The sequence below is a fragment of the Bubalus kerabau genome, chromosome 3 (genome assembly GCF_029407905.1).
Source record: "Bubalus kerabau isolate K-KA32 ecotype Philippines breed swamp buffalo chromosome 3, PCC_UOA_SB_1v2, whole genome shotgun sequence".
Taxonomy (NCBI): domain Eukaryota; kingdom Metazoa; phylum Chordata; class Mammalia; order Artiodactyla; family Bovidae; genus Bubalus; species Bubalus kerabau.
The window spans coordinates 141,388,856-141,400,605 of NC_073626.1; the positions used below are offsets into that span (position 1 = coordinate 141,388,856).

Sequence of the window (11,750 nt, forward strand, 5' to 3'; positions counted from 1 at the left end):
ATGCCTACTGAGTCAGTGATGCTATCCAACCAGCTCATCCTCTGTCACCCCCTTCTCCTTGTGCCTTCAATCTTTGCCAGCATCAGGGTCTTTTCCAATGAGTCAGCTCTTTGCATCAGATGGTGAAAGTATTGGAGTTTCATCTTCAGCATTAGTCCTTCCAATGGATATTAAGGGTTGATTTCCTTTAGGATTGACTAGTTTGATCTCCTTGCAGTTCATGAGACTCCCTGGTAAAGTCCTAATGACTATCAATTAAGGGAATTGGTGTGATGGGACAGACACTCTCACACAATGCTAGGAATGTAGCTGAGTTCCTATTTGTAACATAATTTAGCAATAGGTATTTCAGTTCAGTCACTCAGTCGTGTCCAACTCTTTGTGACCCCATGAACTGCAGCACGCCAGGCCTCCCTGTCCATCACCAACTCCCAGAGTTCACCCAAACCCATGTCCATCGAGTCGGTGATGCCATCCAACCATCTCATCCTCTGTCGTCCCCTTCTCCTCCTGCCCTCAATCTTTCCCAGCATCAGGGTCTTTTCTAACGAGTCAGCTCTTCGCATTAGGTGGCCAAAGTATTGGAGTTTCAGCTTCAACATCAGTCCTTCTTATGATCCTTCAAAGGTGATATATTTTGACCTATAATCCCACACTAGAAATTTAGCATAATGAAATTAGAAAGATGTCAATTAAATCATATATAAAGATACTTAGTGCAGCATTGTATAAAACCTTCAGTTCAGTTCAGTTGCTCAGTCGTGTCTGACTCTTTGTGACCCCATGGACTGCAGCACTCCAGGCCTCCCTGTCCATCATCAACTCCCTTTCCCAGCATCAGGGTCTTTTCAAAGGAGTCAGCTCTTCACATCAGGTGGCCAAAATATTGGAGTTTCAGCTTCAACCTTATGCCATACAAAAATGCTCAACAATAGAATTTTTAATCATGCTAAATCCATGCTATAAAAACATATGATAGTTCTCTAAATCATTTATCAAATAATACTTAATGATGTGGAAAAGCTCACACAATATATTTTTGAGTGGTAAAAATATACTAAATTACATCTACAATATAATTTGCTGTGTAATAGGATGAGGGAAAGAAGGAAGAAAGAAAGATAGGGGCAGCACAGAGCAGAAATGAGGGAGGAAATGAAGGGAAAAGTAAAAACTAGAAAAATGCATTAAAACTGTAGGTAATTAAGGACAGTTTTTAATCATCTCTTATTCCTACAATCATTGGCTATCTGTTTGACAAGCAGGGGAAATAACATTTTTTTTTTATGTTATATCTATAGTTTATAAAATAGGGTTAATCAGGTTTTAGGTAGACTCAAAAGTTTAGTTAGACAATGATTATCACCAGTTTTAATGAAAGTCAGATTAGATGTATTTCTAGAACAGTATCTTTGTTTTTCTAGAAGCCAAAGAAATGAAAGAAACCAAGGAAGAAATAAAATGCTTGGAAAACTAACCAGGATTTTTCCCATTATAAGCTATTAGCAACCACTGAAATATTTATTTTGTGTGAAGAAACATCTTTTCAAGGGTTTTTAAAATGAAAATCTTCTGAAATGACTGGCATGTGAAGCAAAGTTACCCTAAATTTACAAAAGATGAAAGCTGAAATTATTTCTTTAGAGGGATACATTACTTTATCCTACACCCCAAGTATTCATTCCTTTATTTAATCCATTTATTGGCCAGAAATCTAGCCTTTTCTACCTCCTATAGGCTAGAACCTACTATAAGCTAGTTTGCCAGGTTACAAAGGCAAATAAGAAATGGCTTTTGATTACAGTCTAGCAAGTTAACGTTGACCTACTCAAGGATAGCTACAAGTTTAGATTAAATATAGAAAGAATAGCTAAATCTTACTAAAATAAGTATTATTCATTCATTTCCTTAAATAGTCCTTACTATGTATCATATTTATAAATGTAAAACTTTATCATTAAAATTAGGCTGTTTTGATAACATCTTATTACTAATAAAAAATTATCATTTGTAGAAGATTTAATATGTTCCTTTGAATAAATTATATCTGTAGTTGAAACCCTGTAATCTCTCCTTAGTGAAAATAGTTTCTTAATCAAATTGAAAGCATAGAAACTAGTAGAGAAGAAATAGCTTTGTACAAACTAGTTTTGCAATCACAAAATCCATAAATAAGCGGTGCTGTCCTTCGACATCCATGCCCTTCCATTTTCCAGTCACAGGATTCTCCAGTTAGTTCATGACCACAGTTTCTTACAGCTAGTATAGTCACGTGACCACACTGTGGCCAACAGAATAGAAGCAGAACTTACGTTGTGGTCACAACTCTGTTCTGAAAGGGCGAGAGCACACTTTCTCCTTCATTTGTACTCCTTCCCTCTAGAATGCAGCAGAACGTAGATGGGATTACTGGACAGGGAGCAATCATGCTAAAACACGAGGTGGGAGCTGGGTGTTTTAAGTGGCAGAACATACAACAGAGAGAGCCTACGTCCCCAGTAATTTTTGAGCTAGCATATCAACACTAGACTGACTACATTTATATGAGGAAGAAGCATACTTCTATCTTTTTAAATCCACCATTGTTTTGGGTCTTCTTTCACTAATGACCAAATCTCATCTTAACTAATGTAAATAGCAACACCCTAGTCTCACTTCTCTAATTCTGCTGCCACTCTGATGTCATGACTGCTCCTCCTTCAGTGCTAAGAACACTTCTCTGCATGATCACACCCACAGCCCAAGTTAATTACAGCCTTTTAAGTACTATTAAGCTCTTACATTTTTATAAGACTTGGAATAGAAAACCTGCCAAGCATTTCCAGTGGGATGATGGGTAAATCATGTAATGCTACTCTCTTCAGTGTCTTTATCAAATGAATACAGCAACTCTTACCATGACAACAATAAAATCCACTCAAAATTTATAAAATGATGTTATGGGGTATTATAATTGACAGCTTTCAGAGAAGTTAAGTAAAATTCTCAAGATTACACAGCCTAGTAGCACAGGAATTCAAACTCAGGTAAGTCTATTTTGAATACTATGATCTTTCAGTGGAGAAGGAAATGGCAACCCAGTCCAGTATTCTTGCCTGGAGAATCCCATGGACAGAGGAGCCTGGTAGACTGCAGTCCATGGGGTTGACCGCAGTCCATGGTTAGCTGCATGATTGAGCAACTAAACAACAAGCAACATAATCTTTCAGATACACGTCATTATCCTTTACCACTTACCTTGTGAATAGTCACCGAGGAAACCTGTCCAAAACAGTTAGATTACCTGACCCACAGCAGATGCACATTAAATGTGAATCATCTCCCCTCTGCTCTGTCTTACATGTTGGTAAAATGAGAGCATTTTGCTTTCATTCTCCTGTATATATAATCTCACATTAGGGCAACTCTGTGAAAGAATCAATCTGGATGAATTCCAAATTTAAATAAAAATATCATGGAATACAGTTTTACCCTTGAAAAATCCCAGGCCTGGTAATTTTTCAACAGATTGAAAACATTAAGCTTTTGTATATACATAGACCCAAATGTGAAGATATACAAAGTTAATCAGAGGGTAACAATTTCTGTCCTCTAAGAATTTATAACCTAAAATATGCCCCATAGATGTGAGCTCCAATACACAAATTCAAACAAACATCAACAGAAGAATAAAAAAGAAACAGTACAACCTTGCAGTCTTGTGTGGAGTTGAATGATTTTTAACCTACACATACACATCAGTATAATACTTAAACACAAATCAGAATGCTTGTGAGTGAGATGGTTGGAGAGTTTGTCTAAAAGAAGACATCCTCTCGATTAACTTCACATAGCAGTGCTCCTCTAACAGACACACAACACCAAGAGAATAAACTCTTACATACAGGTATGCACAGGCATATTTGCACAAGCTAATCTTTAAAGCAAAATTGTCCTGTAAAAGTGAAGGACTTTTTTAAGGCTCAAAAAAAGAAAAAGTTGTGAATGATTTTTTTTAAGCAAAAAATATAATATAGAAGCAAAAATACAAGGGTTTACTTTCAGGTTTTGACATTTAGAAGCACTCTACCCATAGATCCCAAGGAGAAAGGAGCCTGGGGCTCTACAGTCTAAGAGCTAGACATGACTTAATGACTAAACCACCACCACCACCCATAGATACTTAAAAACTGGGGAATACATTTAGGATGGAAAATCAGCAATAAAGTTCACAGCAGAGAAAACCAACAAGCCAAAAATTTATGTAGCTTTTGCTGTATGATGGTAATGATGCAGCTAGTCAGTACTTCTTCATGGTATTTTTCCTGTTTGAATGAAGTATTTTCTTGCCTCACTTCTGGAAAGCCTGAGATATACTTCCCTAAAGCAGTAGACCTCTGCACTGGTTAAATCAAACCTGCTCCACCCCTCTCCCACTTCTCATTCTTTTCAATTGCCTTTCTCAAAATCTGAATTTCATTTAGGAAAAACTTCTTACAATAAATTTGCTAGGACAGCTCTGCTCTTCTTCAAAACATAAAAAAATCACCTTCAATTTGCAGCTTCTGGCCAAATCTACCACCTGTGTACTGAAATGATTTTTTAAACTTCTTCAACATTAAAAAATAAACAATACTCTACCTCCATTCCCACTTATGAACTGTGTTTGTCAAATTAACCTGAAAATTAGAGTTGGAAGGACTCTGCAGTGATTCTATCTCTGAATATAAAAGACAGCTCCAAGCTGAGGGTTTTCATCTTCATCTGATTTATTCCTTCATTTCCTCCATCTATTTCATTCCCAAGGCATTGAGTCAATCTTTTCTCCTACTGAAGTCTCTGAAAGAGTGAAATCTATCTTATCCAAACAAAACAATTTCATTCATCATATGACAGCCACATCGATTAGGAGTTAATGGGTAAAATAAAACACCAAGAATCTTCTCTGTTGACCCATGAGATGTTTCCTGAATTTTCTGGTGCCCTGGGACAGCTCAGTCAAATCACTTCACTATTATTTGTTTATCAGTCTATTTTACAAATATTTATTGAATGTCCATGAAGTGACCACAGTTTGTATTAGATATTTGTTTTTATTTGATATTTAGCTGATGAGGACATACACTGATTGAGTCTTTAAATCTCTCACTTGCCAGTAAAAATATAATCCCCTTGATTGGGATGAGGGGTCTTACTCTTCTCCTCATTGCCTAGTCAAGAGCCCAAATGGTATTTTCTCAATAGAGTTTGAACATAGAAGTACCCAGTTTAAGCTATATGTTATTTCTTCTTTGGAGTCCTAGAACTCAAATCAGTGTGCCCCTTTCTCAGTTAAAATTTTTGAAATTTCTCTGGTCTGTTGGCTGTAGTGGGTATAGTTTGCCTCTCTACAAGTCAGAAGAAAATTAAATTTCCATCTTTGGGGATTCACCTACATTTCAGACACTGCCAGATGTGCTGGTTACACATGCCTGCTTTGTGAATACAATGAGCTCAACTCATTTTATTGACTGTACAGAAAAAATGACTAATTTTATTCCAGACTCCATGCAGTGCCACAAAACTATAGCTACCATAATGCTATTATAAAAGAACTTTAATTCTTCAATGTATGACTTGCCAACTAGAAATACATCTTCAGTGGTGTGGGTTGGCTAGAGATTGTTATTGGAAAGGTCTTTTCAATCCTTTAGTCATTTATTTTACATAGGTATATAATTTCCTGTATGCCCCCAAATATGTGACTGTAAAATCAAGAATGTATACTATTTAATCAAAATCCACATGTTATAGGATGTAAAGTGTGATGCTGTTATCTCAGTTGTCTCTAAGTACCCATTATTGAGAACAAAATGTTAGGTTGTTAAGTGTTCATATCATCTATGTACCACCAAATATATATGTTGCTGTTGTTTAGTTGCTCAGTTGTATCTGACTCTTTGCAACCCCATGGACTGGAGTATGCCAGCCTTCCCTGTCCTTCACTATCTCCTGTAGTTTGCTCAGTCTCATGTCCATTGGGTGGTGATGCCATCCAACCATCTCATCCCCTGTTTCCCCCTTCTTCTCTGCCCTTAATCTTTCTCCAGCCTCAAGGTCTTTCTCATGAGTCACCTCTTTGTATCAGGTAGCCAAAGTGTTGGAGCATCATCTTCAGTATCAGTTCTTCCAATGCATAGTCAGGACTTATTTACTTTAGGATTGACTGGTTTGATCTCTTTGCTGTCCAAGGGACTCTCAAGAGTCTTCTCCAACACCACCACCACATTTAGAAATCATTGGTTCTTTGGCACTGAGCCTTTTTTATGGTTCAACTCTCACACCCATACATGACTACTTGAAAAATCATAGCTTTGACCAGATAGACCTTTGTTGGCAAAGTGATGTCCCTGTTTTTTAATACACTGTGATCATTGCTTTTCTTCCAAGGAGCAAGCATCTTTTAATTTCATGGCTGTAGTCACAGTCTGCAGTCATTTTGGAGCCCAAGAAAATAAAACATGTCACTGTTTCCAATTCTTTTCCATCTATTTGCCATGAAGTGATGGGACCGAATGACATGATCTAAGTTTTTTTAATGTTAAGTTTTAAGCCAGATTTTTCACTCTCCTCTTTTACCTTCAAGAAGCTCTATAGTTCCTCTTTGCTTTCTGCATTAGGGTGGTGTCATCTGCATATCTGAGGTTATTGGCTCTCCCGGAAATCTTGATTCTAACTTGTGCTTCATAAAGCCTGGAATTTCACATGATGTACACCCTAACCTATATGCAGGTCAGGAAGCAACAGTTAGAACTGGACATGGAACAGACTGGTTCCAAATAGGGAAAGGAGTATGTCAAGGCTGTATACTGTCACCCTGTTTATTTAACTTACATGCAGACTACATCATGAGAAACTCTGGGCTAGAAGAAGCACAAGCTGGAATCAAGATTGCCGGGAGAAATATCAATAACTGCAGATATGCAGATGACACCACCCTTATGGCAGAAAGTGAAGAGGAACTGAAAAGCCTCTTGATGAAGGTGAAAGAGGAGAGTGAAAAAGTTGGCTTAAAGCTCAACATTCAGAAAATGAAGATCATGGCATCTGGTCCCATCACTTCATGGGAAATAGATGGGGAAACAATAAAACAGTGTCAGACTTTATTTTGGGGGGCTCCAAAATCACTGCAGATGGTGACTGCAGTCATGAAATTAAAAAACACTTACTCCTTGGAAGGAAAGTTATGACCAACCTAGATAGCATATTCAAAAGCAGAGATATTACTTTGCCAAAAAAGGTCTGTCTAGTCAAGGATATGGTTTTTCCTGTGGTCATGTATGGATGTGAGAGTTGGACTATGAAGAAAGCTGAGCGCCGAAGAATTGATGCTTTTGAACTGTGGTGTTGGAGAAGACTCTTGAGAGTCCCTTGGACTGCAAGGAGATCCAACCAGTCCATTCTGAAGGAGATCAGCCTTGGGATTTCTTTGGAAGGACTGATGCTAAAGCTGAAACATCAGTACTTAGGCCACCTCATGCGAAGAGTTTACTAATTGGAAAAGACTCTGATGCTGGGAGGGATTGGAGGCAGGAGGAGAAGGGGACGACAGAGGATGGGATGGCTGGATGGCATCACTGACTCGTTGGACGTTGAGTTTGAGTGAACTCCGGGAGTTGGTGATGGACAAGGAGGCCTGGCGTGCTGCAGTTAATGGGGTCGCAAAGAGTCGGACACGACTGAAAGACTGAACCAAACTAAACACTGCATAGAAGTACACTGCATAAGCACCGTGACAATATACAACCTTGAAGTACTCCTTTCCCTTTTTAAGCCAGCTCACTGTTCTATGTCCGGTTCTAACTGTTGCTTCTTGACTTGCATATAGGTTTCTCAGGAGGCAAGTAAGGTGGTCCAGTATTCCCATCTCTTTAAGAATAAATATGCAGGATTGTTTTAAATGGTAGACAAAAACTGATTCTGCCACCATTAGCTTATGACCTACCTCTAGACTACATAAAAGAGAGGTGATAAAGATAGATGAAAATATTTCAATTAATAGAGGGAATCTCTAAGGAACAAGTTGCTGGAGTATTTAGTGTTTTCCCCCTCTTCTCCTAAAGAGGAGAAGAAATGCTTGTTATCAACTTCAGATAAATTTAGGGGGAAGAAAGAGCTTTATGAACCTCCTAAAAACTTTGCTATGGAAACATAAAAAGAAAAAAAAAAAAAGCAGCTGGAATGAGAGAAAAACATCAGGTATACAAGTGATAAACAGAAGGAAATCCCTTGAAAGGGGTTGGGCTTGAGTCAGTTTAAGTCATTAATTCTAAATGCCAGAGCCAATTCACCCACCACTGCCCCCTCCAAGTAAACTGTGTAGTCTGGGCCATCAAAAAATGAGCTAAAGGAAGAACTTAGAAGGTAGCAGTTGAAAACTGTATCATTTGCTTCAGGGAACAGAGCAAGAAGTCCCCAGTGATGGTGAATATTCTCAAAGGCCACAAAATTGCCCCAAAAGAAAAAGAGCAAATTTGACCATCTTTTAAACCCAGATATCACTAATACCAGATTACCATCTAAGCAATCAAGTAATGTCTGCTCACTTCTCCCTCTCAAAACCTGATCCCAAAGAGCCAGAGGAAGCACAGTAAATGTAATTTAACCTTGGTTCTCTTGGTATGTTTACTTTTGAACTGATTTACCATGCTTTGAGGAAGTCTTAGCAAGATGAGGAAAGTCCTGTGTGGAGAGAAACCAAGCCCTGACTGAGTTCCCAGACAAAAGCCAACAACTTCTTTCCAGTTGTGTGAAAGACCTATCTTGAAAATGGATGTACCAGCTCCCAACTGACTCATCCCAGTTGATGTATATGGGACAGAAATTCACTATCCTCACCTAGCCTTATCCAAATAGCAGATTGATGGAAAAAAAAAAATCACTATTGTGGTTCAAAGTCACTAAGATTTCAAGTAGTTTGTTATATAAGAGGAACTATGATTAAACATAGCCACAATATCTACTTTTGCTCACTTGCAGAGACATGTTCACACACACACACAAAAAGCCTATCTCTGTTCATAGATTTCATTACAAAAAAGTCAGTCTTGATGTCATAAAAATGTTGAAAATACATTTTCAAAAGGAAAGATTGTTTTTTTCAAATTGACTATCTACAAATAACCTATAATTTTACCTCTGTATTGTCCTGTCCAAGGAAAGTTAGAGACACTTCTATATGGAAAATCAAGCAACCTTGAGAGGGTAAATTGTTGGCACAGTTGTTAAGAGTGTCATTGAGAACTGTGTGGAAGATAAGTACAAAACCCAACTAACACATTGACCTTGTATGATGGGTACCACCACAGCTTTTAAAATTATGATGTAGTCTTTTATTAATGAACTTTGCAACATTGAAAAAAAATTGCTGCTATTCTGTCAGCAATGTACATTCCTTGCATTATTAATCTCTCTAACCCCTTCATGTCCTTACTATCTAACTATAAAAACAGTTGAACAAATAATAGAAACCCATAAAATCTTTCATTGCAGAATCGAATAAGAATGCTACATGAGGTCCAAGACAAGAATAAAAATATTTTCCTATATTCCAAGGAAAATAGCATTCAGTTTAAAGCCAGTTTATAATGGGGTGATTTTATAGGGCTTTGTTTTTTACTTCAACTTGGCCTTCTCAAGAGCTTGTGAAGGTTACAATGCTTATTCACAAGGGACTCTTCATTAAAAATGGAGAGATATGTCAGGACCAACAAAGCAAACTGAAAATTATTAGGCATTATATTCAGCCATGTAGTTATAATGCACAGCTCTCAAAAATGTTGAGGATGGATGGTGTATTCACATGAATTGATTAAATAAATCATTTACCAGCTGAACTCTGATTTCACAGTATACTTATGTCTTTCAACTTAAAGTTTCTTAACTTTATGAAAACCTTCAAAGGGAACACCTAACCATAAGCAATTGTCAAATTCATTTAAAATTATTTATTCAACTTTTACCAGATCTATTATTTCTCAATCTAGTATGTTTACAGTTCTATACCTCTAGTCACAGATACATACTGCAAAATTTCTAAATAAGGCTGATTAACTTTAAAAGGAAGCCAAAACCAGACTGAGTCAAACCTTTGTGTTGCTCTATTTTGCAAATTCACATCATCATCAGTTTTATACAAATGAGTTCTTCTTATAATTATGCATCCATGAAAATAGACTAGAACTTGAAAAACAGGAAGAACTCTCCAACAGCTGTCATTGGGTAAACCCACAAGTCACCAACAGGAGCTAATTCTACACAACAAAAATCTTAATATTTGCACTTAAAATTTGTTTTTCTTAACCCCATGGACTGTAGCCTTCCAGGCTACTCTGTCCGTGGGATTTCCTAGGCAAGAATACTGGAGTGGGATGCCATTTCCTCCTCCAGGGGAATCTCCCCCACTCAGGGATTGAACCCGCACCTCCTGTGTCTCCTGCATTGCCAGCAGATTTTTTACCTGCTGAGCCATCAGGAAAGCCCCTCTTATTTAATGCTTCTTCCAAAAAAAGGAATAGTTTTTAAAATTCACTTTAAAAAATTATACCTATGTTAAATATATCACTCAGATTCACAAAGTAAAATCAAGGAATCCAGAGTTCGCAAACTGATAAGTACAAAGCACATTGGTTGCTTATCCAGAGGATGTTGAGGGAGAAATAGGTATTGCCTGTCCATGAGTATCATATCACAAACCTAACCCCTATACACCTTCATCTGTCATAATGCAAATCCAAGTTTTGATTCTGAAAGCCACAAAAATATTCCATGGAGTTGTGTCTAGGGAAAAAACAAAACAAAACGGTTTTATTCATCCATTTAAAAGTGTTATTCCTTGTTTATCTGCCTTGTCATAGACTATTCAGACTTGTCATAGACTATAGACTTCTCCAAGGAGAAGCCAGAATGAGAAAGACAAGACCTCTGCTCTTCTTAACCTAAGGTAAGGAAAAGAAGTGTGTCTGGAAAAGGACCTGTATTTGATCTTTCATCCTGTGAAGCAGGTCATGTAGTTATTTCTAATCCTAGTTTACCCATCAGGCATCCAAAACTCTGGGAAGAAGAACCACTTGTTCTCCAACTCTATCATTACTCAGAATAACTTCTATTTGAATAAAATTTATCAGTTTTATTGTATATGCCCTGTAAGTGGCCAAGTTTAAAACTAGATGATGTGTAAATGTACTTACTATGAAAGAACCCATAGAATTTAAGATCTAGATAGAAATTTACTTACAGAATATTCTTATTACTTTACAGATGAGCAAACTGAGAGCCAAGAATGTGATAAAACTATACAGCTACTTGCAAGCAAAATATAAGAAGATCTCCTGAATATATTAGTGCTTTTTCCAGAAATCTATATTATACCCCTAAGTTTTAACACTTTCATCAATACTAGGATACTTTCTAAGAAGACAAGTCATCATTTGTGTCCTCTCTGGAGAATACTGCTTTTCATAAAGTCTAAAATAGCCTAGAATCTCCTTTGAAAATAAAATTAAATTCATTAAATGGAAGTAATGTGTTTCTTTAGGTAAAAGAAAACACCAATGACAAAATCATTTCACTTGCACTGAGAGAAAGAAAATATTACTCAAGTTGCAATTACCTGTGAAGAACAGTGATTCCCTAGCTAGCACTTTTGGGGAAATTGATTGCTTCTTTATGCCCTTTGTTTATTCATTTTCTTAGACTTAATGGCTGACAAGTGACCATTTCATTATTATAAG

General features: G+C 37.1%; 1 long non-coding RNA gene across 1 annotated transcript; it reads left to right on the plus strand.

The window, feature by feature from the left end:
* The first annotated feature begins 2,876 nt into the window (after positions 1-2,876).
* Positions 2,877-11,495, plus strand: LOC129647799 (uncharacterized). The gene is made up of 3 exons (XR_008712515.1): positions 2,877-3,026; positions 10,875-10,960; positions 11,278-11,495. It is a non-coding gene; the product is annotated as an uncharacterized LOC129647799 (long non-coding RNA).
* Positions 11,496-11,750: the final 255 nt, after the last annotated feature.